Source organism: Dendrobates tinctorius, unplaced genomic scaffold (genome assembly GCF_039654945.1).
Source record: "Dendrobates tinctorius isolate UK_male_01 unplaced genomic scaffold, ASM3965494v1 ptg000028l, whole genome shotgun sequence".
In the NCBI taxonomy this organism is placed as follows: domain Eukaryota; kingdom Metazoa; phylum Chordata; class Amphibia; order Anura; family Dendrobatidae; genus Dendrobates; species Dendrobates tinctorius.
Window position 1 is genome coordinate 81,548,153 of NW_027361696.1, and position 17,831 is coordinate 81,565,983.

Here is a 17,831-nt window from a genome sequence, read left to right on the forward strand (position 1 = left end):
CACAATTTTCTCCATTGTCCTGCATCTGTGTAAAAACACAATTTTAGTGCCCAATAGTTAAAAAAATTAGCAGATATTTAAGACTTAAATATGAATAAAAGCAAGCCATAAAAGTAATTTGTATTCTGCTCATTCACGCAAACTCTAAAATACTGCTGTTTCCTAACGTTGTGCCACTAAGCGTCCTACCTATTTACAGGCTTCCCGCTATTTTATGATAGAGGAATAGTCTTTGTCTCTTTACAGTTTCTGCTCCCTGACATTTAATTGAAAATTGGCACACTAAGTGCTATGAGTCGTTCCTGCCATTTCACCGCACGCCACTTACCGCTAGAAGTAAGTCTTTTCACAGGGTCCCTGCTATTTCATTGCAGACAAGCCCCATGAATACCTGGCTCCAGCAATTTGATGTTTTTTTTCTGCATGATATTGTGCAGAGACTCTGTTAGTTTATTGCAGGATGTGCTGCGGTTATAGGGACACAATAGTTGGAAATCCGTAGTAATAACAGATTTCATACAGAGGACTTACTTCGCCACACCCATACACCCACTCATTGCTTGCTAAGTCCCATCCATCACCCAAGTAAGGAAATTAGATCAAGAGAAAAGGATGGATTATCCTCCAGGCCTGATGGAAAGGCTGCACAGCTGGGTCTTTGCTGTTGTGATGTTTTTTCTGTTATCAGTGCATTAGAGAAATAAGCCTACGTGCTATATTGAAGCTTATTTTGTAGACAAGCAAGTGAGCTCATATAAGCAATACAGTAGAAATAATCTCAGTGCCTGGGATATGTAGTCTTTAGCACCAAATCAGTGGCTAAACTACTCTATCCTCCAAGGAGGCAGCCATACCGGCTGGTAGCTGTGTTTCAGTGGTCAGTCCATTGGAGTAACGTGAACTGTGCCTTGCAATGTGCTACATAAGTATTATTTGGAGATCCGACTAGACCATTTCACTGGTACCTTCATAACTGAATTTACATGTACATTTTTCATTATCCATGTACTGACCGACTGCGAATCTCCAGACGGGGGCTGGAAATAAGCGCAGCTGAATGGAGGCCCCCCATGACTGCTCTGGGATAGGTTAGGGTTTTGAGGACAGGGTGGACTTGGAGGGGATTGGTGGAGGCAGGATAAGGAAGGAGTATTGGGAGGGGCGGATGATGCTGGAGGGGGAAAAAGTGCGGGAAAACCACACTCTTGCACGGGAGGACGCCAAGAGAAGATGTGGTAGGGGCCGGGCTTGGGGGGGTGACCACTGCTTACCCTGTCCGGATGACACAGACACCAGGCGATTCAAGGACGAGGCGGAGACAGATTCCACTTGTAACAGTTCCGAATTTTATTCGTCGTCCTCTTGACGACCACAAACCACGCACGGCAGCTTCTTTACACTTCTCTGTCTCCAGGCCCGGGTACCTGCACCTTTGCTCCAGTTGCAGTAACGTCCCTCGCGGATCTTTCGATGGGGCTGTCCTAGACCAATCTACCGCCAGCGCTTCACCTGCCCGAGGTCGTCGTCCAATCGGTACCCCTGGGGCCTCGTCTGACCTGCGGTCCGTCGGGTCAGGGCCACCCCCCGACTGTCTCTTCTCTGTCAGTCCCCTTGTCGAGCTCCTCAGTAGTCTCTGTCTTCTGTCCTGCGTCTTCCTCTGCTGAGCTCCTCCCGGGACTACCCTGTCTGGAACGTCCTATTTATCCCCTCTCTCACTGGGGAATTTCTCTTCTGGGTTCCTATCTCCCCGCCCCCCATAACTAAGCGTATCTTGAGCCATAAGCTGATGCTCAGTCCTCAACTACTCTCCCCTGCCATCTTGTGGTCATTTCTCGGTACTACACACTCATATCTACCTTTCCCAGCTGTCACCCTTCTATCCTGTCAATCTCCGTCTCTCTTGCACAAACCGTCCCCTCCTACTGCCAGTCACGTCTGTTCGTCAAGTCACCTTCCCCACAAAGACATACCTGACCAGGCTGGATGGAGTCAGTGGAGGCGCTGATCGGGAGGCTGCGGGACGTCGCGCGGTCCAGAAGGGGAGGATGGCTGGAGGAGCAGCTGTCTTCTCTGTTGGGTGAAGCTGGGACCCGGGAGAACGCGGGCAGGAGCAGGAGAACGCGGCCCCAGAGAGACTTTCCCCGGAGGTAACCACGCACAGCAGGTGCAGGCTCCCTCCCGCAGCACCACCTCTGGCAGGAATCCAAGCAGCCGGCCGGCAAGCGCAGGAAGACAGCGTGTCACCGCTGTGTGAACTGCACAGGAAGTGAGGGCCGCACCGGAAGCTGGACGCTCTGCTGCTGGGCCCTGACACTCAGCAGCTGGCCGGGGGAGCGGCGGGCAGCAGGGACGAGCTGCCTGGCAGGGGACGTGGGTCAGACCAGGCGAATCTGCCTGGGTCTCGCGGGCGGACGCATTCGCGATCGAGGTTGGTGTCGGTGGTGCGGTGCGCTGTGGGCGCTCCGGTCCCCCCTGGTGACGATGAGGCCAGGGGCGCGGGCCTGGGGCAGCTGAGCAGTGCAGAAGATTCCGACTCCACCAGTGAGCAGCGGCAGGACGGAGAGCGTCAGAATTCGGGATGTCCGGTTGGCGGGGACGCAGCTTGGTGAGCATGAGTCTATGTATTGTCTGTCGCCCATAGGGTCTGTAACTAATGTAACAGGAGTGAGTCGGGGGTCTGGATCGGTAGAAAGGGGGATGGGGGGAGCTATTGGAACAGAGGCACCTTGCCTGCATGATATTTTGCTTAGCATGTTGCAAATTTTAAGGAGGATGGAAGGTGGGGCGGCGAGCAGGTCCGGGGTGTCACCAGTGGGAGCATGGACCTCAGGGTCGGGGCCTGGGCCAGCCACAACAGGCGAGGCATTGGGACCGGTTGGAGGGGAGTAAGAACCTGCGGCAAGAGTACCTGTGTCCGGGGTGTCACCGGCAGGGGCGTGGATCCCGGGGATGGGGTCAGGGACGCACATGGCGGGCGAGGCAGTGAGGCCGGTCGGAGGGGACCAAATACCAGTGGCAGGTGTATCTGTGTCAGTTCAGATGGAAAAAGAAAAAGCGGATTCGATGAAATTGGATGACCGAGCAAAAGGGGAGGTATATGTGTGTTTTGAGGGGCCGTTGGGTGCGCATTTAAAAAAAGAAGTGAAAGAGAAGATTTGGTGGGATGAGTACGTGGAGATTTTCTCCCTTCTTCCATTGGAAAAGTTTAATTTGGACAAGGGGAAGAAAGATGATAGTAAGAAGGAAGAAGAAGAAAAGCGGAGATGGCGGCTGATTCCACAGACATTTGTTAATTGGCTGCAAGCATTTACGATATTGGCGAGTGTGATTGGGGAAAAGTCTCCTGGGAATTGTTCTGGCCTGTTTTCTTATCTGGATGCGATTGGGGAGGCTCACCGTACGTATGGAGGTCAGGCATGGCTGCGCTACGATGAGCAATTTAGGCAGAGGAAGGCGGTGCGGCCGGAGATTCGGTGGGACCAAAAAGACATCGGGCTTTGGTTAAAGGTGATGGCGCCAGTTAGGTAGTCCTTTCTTGGCGGCGGAGGGAGTGGCAATCAGCAGGGAGGACACGGAAGTGGTAGTCAGGGGGCATCAGGGGTAAAAGAAAAGTCAGGAGCGTGCTGGCAGTTCAACGAAGGTCAATGTAAGTATGGCAGTACCTGCAAGTTTAAGCATGTTTGCTCCCATTGCAACGGTAGCTCGCATGGGGCATCAAAATGTTTTAGGCAAGCAAGGGGTAAGCCAGCAGTGGCGGCCGGTCAAGGGGGAGACGCCGGTGAGGCTTCAAAGGAAGGCCCCCTTTCTAAGTAGGTACCCTGATCAGGAAAAGGCTGGGGTGATATGGAATGGTTTTGCGGATGGTTTTAGAATCCCTCATCCCAGCCACACGGTCCCCTTTTCAGTTAAGAATTTGAGGTCGGCTAACCTGCATTCAGAGGTGGTGAGTGCCAAAATAATGAAAGAAGTTGAATTGGGTAGAATGGCAGGTCCATTTACGTTGGTCCCAGTAGAAGGGATGATTGTTTCCCCATTGGGGGTGGTTCCTAAGAAGGAACCGAATAAATTCAGGTTGATTCAACATCTATCTTACCCGAAGGGGTTGTCGGTCAATGACGGCATTGATCAAGAGTTGTGTTCGGTAGCAGAGGCATAGCTAGGGTTTTGCTTTGGGGGGGGCGAAACTTCTGAGTGGGCCCCTAAGTAGGTAGCTTTGATTATAACTCGGTGATGCACCCTAATAGTGGATGTAGAAGATGACTGTGCTGTTACTGAAAATAATCCCAATATAAGGACCAACATGGATATTACATGGTCAGTGGTAAATACCAGTCCTACAAAACATACAAGTGATTACTGCACATTTACAGATAGTGCCTTACCGCTGACGTTCTTTCTGATGGAATCGTTCACTTTTCACGTCTTTTCCATCTGGCCCAGACCGACATGACAACTCCTCCAGCCAGGACTCTGCTACAGAGAATACAACAAAGACATGTTTCACTTCTCATATTCCAGCCCCATCACCATCTATCCCCAACCTGCACAAACTCCTCATCCTGCTGCTACCCCAATACTGAGCCGCTGCTGCCGTATGTGTCCCTATTACTGCACCTGATACCCCAATACTGAGCCGCTGCTGCTGTATGTGTCCCTATTACTGCACCTGATACCCCAATACTGAGCCTCTGCTGCCGTATGTGTCCCTATTACTGCACCTGATACCCCAATACTGAACCACTGCAGCTGTATGTGTCCTTATTACTGCACCTAGTGTGTGGTTCTGTGTGACCTCTAAATTCTAAAGCATCCCTCTATAATATAGTAATGCCGGGTGCAATTGCCCTAGAAAACAGTGCCCACATATTGTCTACTAGAATGTAATATTGCCCTCTGTGTGCCCCGTTTAACAGTCACTGTACCCTGAGTTCCACTATAACAATAAGTGCCCACTTTACATTTATTAATGTCCTGAGTCCCCCTCCTGTACAGCTCCCCTATACACAGTAATATGTCCCCTCACTGTATACATACTGACCCCTTAGCATCCCCCAATGATGGGTCCAACACTGTATGATGGCCCCCTCAATAATCTCCACATTGTATGATGGCCCCATAGATAGCCTCCATATAGTATAATACACCACATAGTCCTCAATATAGTATAATGCAGCCCCCATAGGCAGACTCTACAGTATAATGCAGCCCCCCCCCATGGGCAGAGTCACTAGTATATTGCAGCCCCCCATAAGCAGACTGTAATGTAAGGCAGCACCCCCCCAACCCCCCTATAGGTAGCCTGTAATATAAGGCAGCACTCCCCCCATAGGCAGACTGTAGTATAAGGCACCCCCATCCCCTATAGGCAGACTGTAGTATAAGGCAGCACCCCCATTCGCTCCATACACCTTGTACACATACAGCTCCGCTCCGTACACCCCGTACACACATGTTTCCGCTCCGTACACCTTGTATACAAACAGCTCCGCTCCGAACACCTTGTACACAAATGGCTCCGCTCCGTACGCCTTGTACACAAACGGCTCCGCTCACCCCATACATACGTGGCTCCCCTCCTCCGTACACCTCATACATGCATATCTCCACTTCGTACACCTTCTACACACACGGCTCCGCTCTGTACACCTCATACACACACAGCTCTGCTGGCTCCACCTGGCTGTAAACCCCTCCCAACCCCACACATAAACTTCACCTTATCCAGCACCAATGCATGACAACCAGCACAGCAGAGTCCTGCAGCCAGCCACTGAAGTCCCTGATCATGTGACCCCTTGACTCCGCCCCTCGTGTGACCTCATCACAGGTCCTGTGCGCACAGATTAACTCAGGATGACATTGCTGGCTGTGAGCCCACTGCTGGCACCGGGGCCCCCCACTGCCTTCTCAGGGGCCCATAGCAGCCAGGTGGCAGAGTAGGGAGATTGATTCTCCCTGTTCTGCCGCAGAATGTAACTACATGGGTGCGCTGTGCACGCCGATACAATTACATTAGTGTAGCTCCGGTGGGCCCCCTCAGAGAGCAGGGCCCGGGGCGACCACCCCCTCTGCCCCCCAGTAGCTACGCTACTGTTCAGTAGTATATAGTTCATTTGACACGGCGGTACAATGGGTTCGCAGGTACAGCAAGGGGGCCTTCTTGGCTAAAACTGACATTGAGTTGGCCTTCAGACTACTACCAGTACACCCAGATAGCATCCTCTTGTTGGGATGTTTTTGGAACGGAGGTTACTATTTGGATAGATGTTTGCCGATGGGTTGTGCAATTTCGTGTTCACTGTTTGAGACGTTCAGTACTTTTTAGAATGAGTGGTTAGGGATGTTGCTGGCGTTCCGTCTGTGATTCATTATTTGGATGATTTCTTGTACATAGGTCCACCAGATTCAGTTTTATGTCAGAATACGTTGGCTGCGATGGAATGGTATACTGATTGACTCACAGAAAATGGAGTGTCGGTTACCGGAGGACAAGTTGTCGTTGCTGAGGTTGGAAGTGCAGCGAGTTAGGAGACTGCGAAAGGAGACGTTGAAAGAATTGCAGTCGATTTTAGGCAGGTTGAATTTTTCCTGCAGGATCATGCCCATGGACCCGAATTTTCTGCCGTAGGATGTCGGGCGCAACGGCGGGAGCACGGTTGGCGCACCACTTTATTCGTTTGACTAGGGAACACTGGGAAGATCTGGCGGTGTGGCAGCGGTTTTTGGAGAATTATAATGGTAAATCTCTGATTCAACAGGAGATATTGAATGATTTCGACTGCAAAATTTATACGGACGCAGCAGGTGGTGTTGGTTATGGGGCTTATTGTAGGGGGCGTTGGAGCGTTGGGAGCTGGCCAGATTGGTGGTGTCAGAGAGGTTTCACAAAAAATCTGGCTTTGTTGTCATTGTTGTGGCAGTATTAATTTGGGGTGAAATGTTCGAGAACCATAGAGTTAGGTTTCACTGCGACAATATGAGTGTGGTGTCAGTGATCAACACTTTGTCCGCCTCGTCCCCCCCAGTTATTAAGCTAGTGAGGGAACTTGTTTTGCGGTGCCTGAATTGAATGCGTGGATTTCGGCTGTGCATGTGCCGGGTGTGCAAAATTCTATAGCGAATGCTTTGTCTCGTTTACAGTGGGAGCGGTTTCGGGAGCTAGCACCAGGCACGGAGATCTCCGGAACGGAATGCCCTTCTCACTTGTGGCGGATTGTTATGAAAGAGCAGGAAGGTTCATTCGTGAGTTGGTTACAAGCCAGAATTGGGCGTCATACGAGGCATCATGGCAAATATGACGGAGTTGGGTGTCCCATTGGGGAAGTTTGGGGTCTGTGGAGGATAAAACGTCGGGGGTTTTGTTTTTAGTCGGCAGGGCAGCGGACATAGGTTGGTCTATTTTGAAGGTTAACAGATTTATTGCTGGTCTTGCTTTCGGTTTTAAGATGGAGGGTTCGGTTGATGTGATGAAGGATTTTCGGGTAAAACAGGCTCTAAAAGGTTTTCGGAAGGGTAACCGGAATTTTGACAGGCGTAGACCGATCTCTTTTAGAATCTTGGAACGGTTAGGGAGAGTCCTAGAGACGATTTGCTGTTCTAATTTTGAGGCGGCATTGTTCAAGTTAGCTTTTTCTTTAGCGTTCTTTGGGGCTATGCGTACAGGTCAACTAGTGTCGCTCACTAGGGGCAGGGCAGGTGGCCTGCTGGCTGAGGATGTGGAGTTGGGGGCGGGAGGTATTGCATTTTGGATTCGGCGTTCAAAAACCGATCAGCTCGGAAGAGGTAAGCGTGTGGTGTTGGGGAGCGTGGAAGGGGCTTTGATGTGCCCAAAAAGGTGTTTGGAATTGTATTGGCATTTGTGGCAAGGTCGGGTTGGCCCATTGTTGTGCCATGAAGGCGGGCATTCTTGTCCCGTTACCAGTTCATTGCGCTGCTAAAAAGGGGTTTGGGAGAGTTGGGCCAGACATGTATGGGTCGCATTCCTTTAGGATTGGGGCAGCATCTGAAGCCGATAGTCTGGGCATGGGGGGGACGCGATCCAGCGGATTGGCCGCTGGAGTTCGGGCTGCTATCGAACATATGTGCGTCATTGATTGGAGTGGCATAGCACGGACCGGGGGAATTAACGATTTTTGTTGTGGTTATGTATTTCAGCCCTACTCGTTCGTCTATTGTCAGGCACTTCAGGCGGACGTGAGGCCGGATGGTAGGCAACTGGGTTTTAACAGGGACCTGGTCGTCGTTCGCTGGTTAGATTTTGGAGGGATGGTATGGAGTAGGGTGTTACCTGAGTTTTCCAAATTTGCCCGTTTGGATAAAGCGCCCGACATCTTGGTGGTGCATTTGGTAGGGAACGATTTGGGCGTTAGATCTGTCAGGGTGTTGATCAGAGATATTCGATTTGACTACCTAAGGAGGTTGTGGACGACTTTTCCCGGGGTAGTGACTGTATGGTCGGATATCGTTCCCAGGCTCGAGAGCGGCCCGATCTGTAAAGGGAATTAATAGGGCTAGGGTAAAGTTGAATAGGGCCGTGTCGAGTTTTGTTTCAAGGAACGGGGGTATCAGTGTGCGGCATTTCAAACTGGAAGCTGGGGTGGGTAATTTTTGGAGAGATGATGGGGTTCATTTGAATGAGATAGGGATTGATTTGTGAGCACTTGTGATGCAAGAAGGAATTGAGAGAGCGGTTGCAGTGTTGGGGCACTCACAAGCCTGAGGTGGTCAGGGCTGTTCATGTGTGGCGGGGGGTGGGGTTCTTGGAGTTGACGCTGATTCAGCGTAAAAAGGAATTGTAGGTGAAATTCCGGACAGTTAAATTGTGTGGGTTATCTGGCATTTGGTTATGGGCTCTGGACGGGGTTTTTACCCAGGGAGCTGTTTGGTGGTTGGCCTTCCTGGAACGGGATTTATGGTGCCCTTGAGCTGGTGGTGTATGGCTGAGGGTAACAGGGCGGTTGAAATTCTCGTTGGACATTTTGCCAAATATTAAGCCAGATCTTTTATGGGCTCCAAGAACCCTCCCCTCATGTCATTAAATATGACATATTTAATATTTATTGTTAAACAAGGTTTATGTTTTGTTAATAAACTGGCCGCTGTGGCCAAAATTATCCAAAGAATATATCGTGTAGTGTTGTTATTTTAAAGAAAGAGTTGCGTTATCTACCAGTACAGGTGGTGCATAAGGCAGGTTTTCAGGTAAGAAAAACCCATATTGGCCATACGCGGTCAAGACGGGGGCTGAAAATAAGCGCAGCTGGATGGAGGCCCCCCATGACTGCGCTGGGACAGGTTAGGGTTTTGAGGACAGGGTGGACTTGGAGGGGATTGGTGGAGGCAGGATAAGGGAGGAATATTGGGAGGGGCGGATGATGCTGGAGGGGGAAAAAGTGCGGGAAAACCGCACTCTTGCACAGGAGGACGCCAAGAGAAGACCCACCCTCCCCTTTTTTCGGACCCCTCCCCCCCTTTTGTGGGATGGGCGGGGGAGTTAGGTTGAGTCACAATGGGGTGCCTGGGCAACTTAGTCTGGGTAAATTTTGTAATGGAGGTCGCTTTGTCACAGTGGCAATTTGGCGGGGGGTGGGGTTCTTGGAGTTGACGCTGATGCAGCGTAAAAAGGAATTGTAGGTGAAATTCCGGACAGTTAAATTGTGTGGGTGATCTGGGTTACTCATGTGGTAGAGAAACCACTATGACGCGGTCCAAGGAGAGACTTGAGGGGTGTAACTAAATGAGCACCTGACTCTTCACTAGAGCCCCTTATGTTGAGGTTAGAGTTGGCTCAAAGTGCACGGCAGGTGCGACTCCAGGACCGACCCACAGAGCCATGGTAGCTGAACCCCATGGGGGACAGGGAATTAAGTGTTTGGTAGGATGGTGTGGGCTAAGCAGAACTCAGAACTCAGGTGTAAGTTTTGACTGGTCACTGTCAGGTCAGAAGGAACAAGGTCGGCACTAGGTACAGGCAGAACGGATTCGGGTATTGGAATAGCAGGGTGGACTAGGACAGGAACACACAGAGTGGATCGGATCAAGAGCACAAGGACCTTACAACAAACTAGCAGGATCATATATACTAACTAAAATGCTAAGGCACATCTCAATAGGGGAGGGTGCCTTATATACAAGACTTCTCCCAGCTATTGGCTGGGGATGTCTTTAGCAGCGAGCGTGCTGGCCCTTTAAGAGTCAGGGAGTGCACAAGCCCTTAGCACACTTCCAGGAGACCTAGGTGCCGCACAAACTTCCTGGGGGCAGACAGACACCAAGGGAGCACGGACGGGTAAGTACATATGCGGGCTCCCCTGCAGAGGGGGAAGAGACGACATGTGCAGGTACAGGGAGGTTAGACAGTTTACTTTAAGGCTATGTGCACACAGAGTTTTTTGGCTCTGTGGATTTTGTAGTAAAAACCGCAGATTTTGCGGTTTTGCCTGCGGTTTTGCCCTGCAGTTTTACACCTCATAATGGATGAGGTGTGAAACCACAGCGTTTCTGCACAAAAGAATTGACATGCTGTGGATTGTAAACCGCAGCAAAACCGCGCGGAAAAATCCGCAGCATGTGCACAGCGTTTTCCAGTTTACCATTGAATCCAACTTTCTGGATTCAGTGGGACTGTCCATGTCAGGGCTTTGTCTCGACTTCTAATACTCTCCTCTCTGATGTCATCGCTCCATGGCTTCTCCTCCTTGGGGTCCGCATCTCGCTATCAGCTTTGAGCCACTGGTCACAATGATAAACAGTTACATAGGAGAATTTGGTAATCTTGAGCTGTTTTGCAGGCAGTGAATGAGATGGGAAAGGACAAAGGGAAGAAGCACATGCTTCATGCACATGACAGGGTGGCAAACACTGGATGTTCGAGTCCCCAATTCAAGTGAATGGGGTCCAGGTTTGGGTCCGGGTACTATTCTGGTAGCCGAACCCGAACTTTTTGTATCTGTTCTTTCGAACCCACCGGGGTACGCCCATCTCTAGACATTTGTCCTTTTTCAGCCATATTAACTATGTAACTATGTGCAAAATGGATGTGTTGCATTACTGATGCAAATGGAAGCAGAGGGTCCCCATTGATTATTTTGGGGTTCATCTGAGTTCCAATTTGGGTCAATTTTTTAGAACAGAAGAAAAAGCTCCATAATTTAGAAATTTTTTCTATTAACTCTGCCATGAAGCATTCAAGTCCATAATACAGCTTCATGCAATTCAGGGCTTGTATAGAGCCATAAGTGGGTCAATAATTGGGTGATAAGATCTCCATATAAGACACGAATTGACCAAAACATACCATAATTTGATCTGCTATGGCACTACCAGAGGAACTGGAAGTGGGGGTCTCCTTAGATGGCAGGACCACCAGCACTTGCTGATTGCCTTGTGACTGTGTCTAAACCTGCCCATGCCACAATCTGTTCTAACATCTGAAACCTCCAACATTTTTTGAGGGCCACTTTTCACAATTGTCTTTGGGAGACCCTCCATGTTTCCTGGCTACGTGTACATCATGGATAAGTGAATGGACTGACTGTTAGGAGTCAGATTTCTTCCTCTCCTATGATGAAATCTAGACCCTTCTGCAGTCTCCTGCGCTTCACCTGCTGCAGAGGAGATTGCAGAGGGGAGTGCCTTGCGGCAACTCTCTCCAGAGGCGAAGTCCTTTGTTCCCTCAATTGAGCATGCTCATGGGATGAACTCCCATTGGAGTTCGGGAGTCAGGTGCTCAGGTCCTGAGTTGAATCCTATTGGCTCCTCCTGGAGTCTTGGAGATTTCCGGAAGGTCCCGTTTGGTATAAAAAGCGCGCATGGCTGTTCCGCCATGCGCTAGTATTTTTCATACTTGCTGCTGTATGTATGGTGATGGATGCTTGGACTGGTGACTGACTTATTAAGAAACCCCTTCCCTCTGATAATACGATTGTGTGAGTGTTTGGGTTCAGCCAGTAGCAGCGCTAGCGCCAGCGCGCCTTAGCTCCATCTTGCTCAGCAGCTTAGCGTCTGCATTGTGCCAGCGATATTGCAGCGCCTTGCCAGCGGCTCAGTTCTTGCCGCGCTGCAGTTGCAGCTTATCTCTGCGTCCGCAGTTGCGACGCCACGCACCTCATTTTACGGTAGGTCTAGATGGAGTAGTCCTGCTGTCTAAGGCTTCTGGTGTGACCCTTAATACCGTGTCTGCGTCGCTGAAAGTCTGTGACCCTGAACAGACTCAGCGTTTAGTTTATGCTTTGTTCCTGCAGCTCTGTGAGCATAACAGAGCTTGCTTCAGTGCACTGGGTGCAGTTAAATTCCTGTGCACATTACCGCCATAGTGCTCTGCCTCTTTTAGCAGCGGTTTTTCCATCCACCGCACGGTGGACCCCGAGTGGCGAAGGCACTTTATTTTATTTTTATTTAGTGTCTTCCGCCACTCCTAACACTGACAGCCTCAAAGGTTGAATTATTTCAGCTTGATCAGCTAGATTAATATTAGGAAATGGTGGACACTTTGAAAAAGATCCTAAGTAAATAATGGGGGCCACAATGAATTATCTTCAGGAGTTCACACATACATAACAAGGCATGAAAGACAGATGGGCTCTCTCATTTCCTCTCGTCGGTAAGCTTTTTTCTAATTGTCCTAATTTCTCTGCATTAGATACAATTAGGCAAACAACATTTTAAGGTTTCTAGATGGCTTTTAAATTATATTAATCCCAAAGGAGAAGAATAATGAAAATGTAACAGAGTAAAAACTGGACAGAGGTGAATATTTTACATCCTCTCTTGTGAATCATGGTTTTAGAAGATTATTGAAGATTTGGATTGAGAAATATTCGAGATGGAGTTACATTCAACACACTTGGTACCAGTATCCTGTAATTATAAAAAAAATAGGATTTGTTTGGTTAGATAGGTTGGTCATGGTCACCATATCAGAGTACTGTCTAAAACCCATATCTACTCTACTTTTGAGCATTATGCAGTGTATCTAACAATATAATTAAAGGGTTTTTCTGGTTTTAGAAACCCATTTTCCACAGCTACAATGGGTTTAAAAATAAACAGTCCTTTACTCACCCTCCCCAGGTCCATCAATCAGTCTCCACCACTGCTTCTACTACAGTTTGTAGCGCTAACATCACATCAACATCACTACAGTCAATCAGTGAGGTCAGCGGCTTTGAGACTCTTGTGCTGTCAAGTGCAGTATTGTTGGTGTGAGCAGCAGCGGAGACTCAGCTCTGGACCAGGGGAGAGTGAGTAAACCCCATATTTTCTTTTTAAATACAGTACATCAAGGGGGTAGGGATTTTATGAAGGTAGAAAACCCCTTTATATACTGTAGCTGTCTTATTATCAGTTCCTTAGGGTTTAGGTGCAGTAGTTCATTTCACGCAGGGTGTCTTGTAATAATATTGGGCATTGTTGTAGTACATAATTAGAAATACTTTTTAGTCTTCACACCCTACCCATTTAGGTGATAAATATATGAATTTTGGTCTCTCTGAGAGAATGTGGGTACTGAATTCCCATAACGGACCGGTCTGGATCAGTGATACTGAAAGAAGCAGCAATGCCAGTGCGTGTCTACCACTCCACTCAATAAAGGGGCTTGGGACCTCAGTTTTTGTAATCATGGGGGCCCCAAGATTGGTCCGATGGGATCATACTTTCATCATCTAGCCTGTGGACAGATGTTTTTCATGGGTTGACACTTAACTGACCTTTCGCTGGAAAGACCCATAGAAATTTTTTATCTGTGTGGTGGGCCTTATCAGCCAGGTGCCCCCATAAGCGCTCAGCTTGGTTGAGTGTACATGTGCTTTTTATGGAGAAAGTCGCTGCAGACACTTCTGGCAGAGGCTTATCTTCCATGAAAAAAAAGGCACAGGAGTTGAAATTCCAACTGCATGATTGTGCTCTCCCTTGACATCATCTGTCCGTGGAGAGTCATGAGACCACCATCCATTCAGATGGTGCCTGGTTCCACTGAAATCAGAAAATTCAGCCAACTTACATTTGGTATATATGGAGGGCCTTAAAGGTTTTTGCTACCTTACCTAATATAAAGGCTGATACCCTGACTCAAGCAAAGTATCACTTACTAGGTTGATTGATCTCATTTTGTTGCAGTCACTGTTTTATCTGCTCCCCATCTATTAGTTCTCTGGGTGCTGAAATCTATATAACCCCAACAACGTCAATGATTGACAGCTTTCTCTATTCACTGTGCATAGGCAGAAAGCTGACAATCAGTGATGGGGGTGGGGTTATACAGAGTTTATGAATATGGAGGACTACCTGGCAGCAGGTCTACTAGTCCTCTAGTGATAATCTCCTGCTGATAAAACAGAGATTTTATCAAAACTACAGCAAGCATAGAAGTAAATCACACATTTATGGAATCAAGATCTCTGTCTCTCCTTTATGCTGCTCCCAGATTAGGTGGTAAATACCTGGTGTCACGTTCTCGCTAAGTTTTGAATAGCCACTCTTCAAAGGAACAATCTAGGCAGTGGCGTAACTTGAAGCTTGTGGGCCCCAAAGCAAAATCTCCAACACAGTCCCCAACTAAGATAGGTCTTTAATAGTAGTAGTCATTTTATATGGGGCTAAAGGACCTTTTGGACTCCCCTAGTCTCCAGGGACCGGGTAGGCCAAAGTTTTCTAGGTGTCTCTGTAACATCAATATCAACCAAAAACTGTCCAAATAATATAGGGCACTTCATTTAGGATAATCATAACATTCCCATATACAGAAACCACTATTCATGGGAAAAAAGAAGAGATCCCAATATATAAAAACATAATTCTTTATTGATAAATACAGTCTTATGTTAAAGTTTGGGCACCCCTATTAATGTTAACCTTTTTTCTTTATATCAATTTTGTTTTTTGCAACAGCTATTTCAGTTTCATATATCTAATAACTGATGGACTCAGTTATATTTCTGGATTCAAATGAGGTTTATTGTACTAACAGAAAATGTGCAATCTGCATTTAAACAAAATTTGACCGGTGCAAAAGTATGGGCACCTCAACATAAAAGTGACATTGATATTTCGTAGATCCTCCTTTTGCAAAAATAACAGCCTCTAGTTGCTTCCTGTAGCTATTAATGAGTTTCTGGATCCTGGATGAAGGTATTTGTGACCATTCCTGTTTACAAAACAATTCCAGTTCAGTTAAGTTTGATGGTCGCCGAGCATGGACAGCCCGCTTCAAATCATCCCACAGATGTTCAATGACATTCAGGTCTGGGGACTGGGATGGCCATTCCAGAACATTGTAATTGTTCCTCTGCATGAATTCCTGAGTAGATTTTGAGCGGCGTTTTGGATCATTGTCTTGCTGAAATATCCATCCCCTGCGTAACTTCAACTTTGTCACTGATTCTTGCACATTATTGTCAAGAATCTGCTGATACTGAGTTGAATCCATGCGACCCTCAACTTTAACAAGATTCCCGGTGCCGGCATTGGCCACACAGCCCCAAAGCATGATGGAACCTCCACCAAATTTTACTGTGGGTAGCAAGTGTTTTTCTTGGAATGCTGTGTTTTTTAGCCTCCATGCATAACGCCTTTTTGTATGACCAAACAACTCAATCTTTGTTTCATCAGTCCACAGGACCTTCTTCGAAAACGTAACTGGCTTGTCCAAATGTGCTTTTGCATACCTCGGGCGACTCTGTTTGTGGCGTGCTTGCAGAAACGGCTTCTTTCGCATCACTCTCCCATACAGCTTCTCCTTGTGCAAAGTGCGCTGTATTGTTGACTGATGCACAGTGACACCATCTGCAGCAAGATGATGCTGCAGGTCTTTGGCGGTGGTCTGTGGACTGTCCTTGACTCTTCTCACCATTCTTCTTCTCTGCCTTTCTGATATTTTTCTTGGCCTGCCACTTCTGGGCTTAACAAGAACTGTACCTGTGTTCTTCCATTTCCTTACTATGTTCCTCACAGTGGAAACTGACAGGTTAAATCTCTGAGCCAACTTTTTGTATCCTTCCCCTGAAAAGCTATGTTGAATAATCTTTGTTTTCAGATCATTTGAGAGTTGTTTTGAGGAGCCCATGATGCCACTCTTCATAGGAGAATCAAATAGGAGAACTACTTGCAAGTGGCCACCTTAAATACCTTTTCTCATGATTTGATACACCTGGCTATGAAGTTCAAAGCTCAATGAGGTTACAAAACCAATTTAGTGCTTCAGGAAGTCAGTAAAAAGTAGTTAGGAGCATTCAAATCAAGAAAATGATAAGGGTGCCCATACTTTTGCACCAGTCAAATTTTGTTCAAATGCAGATTGCACATTTTCTGTTAGTACAATAAACCTCATTTGAATCCAGAAATATAACTTAGTCCATCAGTTATTAGACATATGAAACTGAAATAGCTGTTGCAAAAACCAAAATTGTTATAAAGAAAAAAGGTTAACATTAATAGGGGTGCCCAAACTTTAACATATGACTGTAATAAAATATAAAACCTATAAAAAAGCAAAAAATCTGTCCAGGGGACACCGAGCTCAAATAGATAACTACAAGGTAATATTCAGTTCATACAGTTATACAATTATATCAATCATAAATGAGACAACAGATGTCTAAAAAATTGTAACATTACCAAAAATCCCCGTAATGAAAAAGTAAATAATCCTTGGTCTCAGCCAAAGATATCAGTAAACAATGGGTGACCGCTGCAAAAATAGAAAGGTGCCTCATGAAACAAAAGGTATATTACCTATAGAGGTTCGTGTGTGCGCTCGACGTCCCCTCACCCCGACGCGCGTTTCGCCTCCTGCTTCTTCCGGATGCACCTTTCTATTTTTGCAGCGGTCACCCTTTGTTTACTGATATCTTTGGCTGAGACCAAGGATTATTTACTTTTTAATTACTGGGATTTTTTGTAATGTTCCCTGGGATTCAGGCTTTTGAGCGGCTTCACCTCTATGTGTGATACAAGGGATGATGTGTGGGAATTTTTTTGACCTTGTGGGCTGTGTGTCCAAGATAGAAAAGTGGTATGGTTGTCTATACCCACAACATTTATGATACATATTTCTATAGAGGTTTATGGATATAATTACAATTTTTTAGACATCTGCGGTCTCATTTATGATTGACATAATTGTATAACTGTATGAACTTAATATTACCTTGCAGTTATCTATTTGAGCTCGGTGTCCCCTGGACAGATTTTTTTCTTTTTTATAGGCTTTATATTTTGTTATTTATCAATAAAGAATTATGTTTTTATATATCGGGATCTCTTCTTTTTTCCCATGAACACTGGTTTCTGTATATGGGAATGTTATGTGTGTCTCTGTAACATCGCAGTACAATTAAAATCAATGGGGTTGTTTTGCTACCCTGAGGGTATTGCAACCACGGCAAGCAAGTTGCCAAAATCTGATGTGGTTGGGCTTCATGCAACTTGCTTGTTCTGGTTGCAGGACCCCTGTGTTGTGTTATGATGTAGCGGTGACACCTACATACTTTGGCCACATGACTGATATTGCGGCCAAAATTGCAGTGTGGATCTTGCCTTACTGTTATTGCTATTCCTCTGCTGGTTATTTTCTGTCGACTATCTTCATAGCTGATCGCTCAGTAGAGTTTGAAAATGTGATATGTCTACAAACCAATAGAAGTGCACCCGCAATGTCAGTCCAACAGATAACCCCAAGATCAGTGAAGGGTCCTTAAGAAATTTTACATAGGGTCTAATTTTCATCATTTACAGTATATGGCCAATGATTATATTTCCTTGGCATAACTATGTAATCTGTGACTGTTTTATAATGCCTAACCATTTGCCAAAGTGGGTAGCATCCATAGTTC

The 17,831-nt window shown here is 47.0% G+C and overlaps 1 protein-coding gene across 3 annotated transcripts in view; it reads right to left on the bottom strand.

Moving 5' to 3' along the window:
* SYT5 (synaptotagmin 5) overlaps positions 1-17,831 on the bottom strand; it is a 395,951-nt gene that overhangs the window by 333,364 nt on the left and 44,756 nt on the right. Inside the window, exon 1 of one of the 3 annotated variants that reach the window (XM_073571080.1) lies at positions 4,383-5,205. The exons of the other annotated variants lie outside the window; for them this stretch is intronic. The gene's annotated coding sequence lies outside the window, so the exon portion shown is untranslated. Of the gene's footprint in view, positions 1-4,382; positions 5,206-17,831 lie in introns of those variants that run through there. 3 annotated transcript variants of the gene reach the window in all.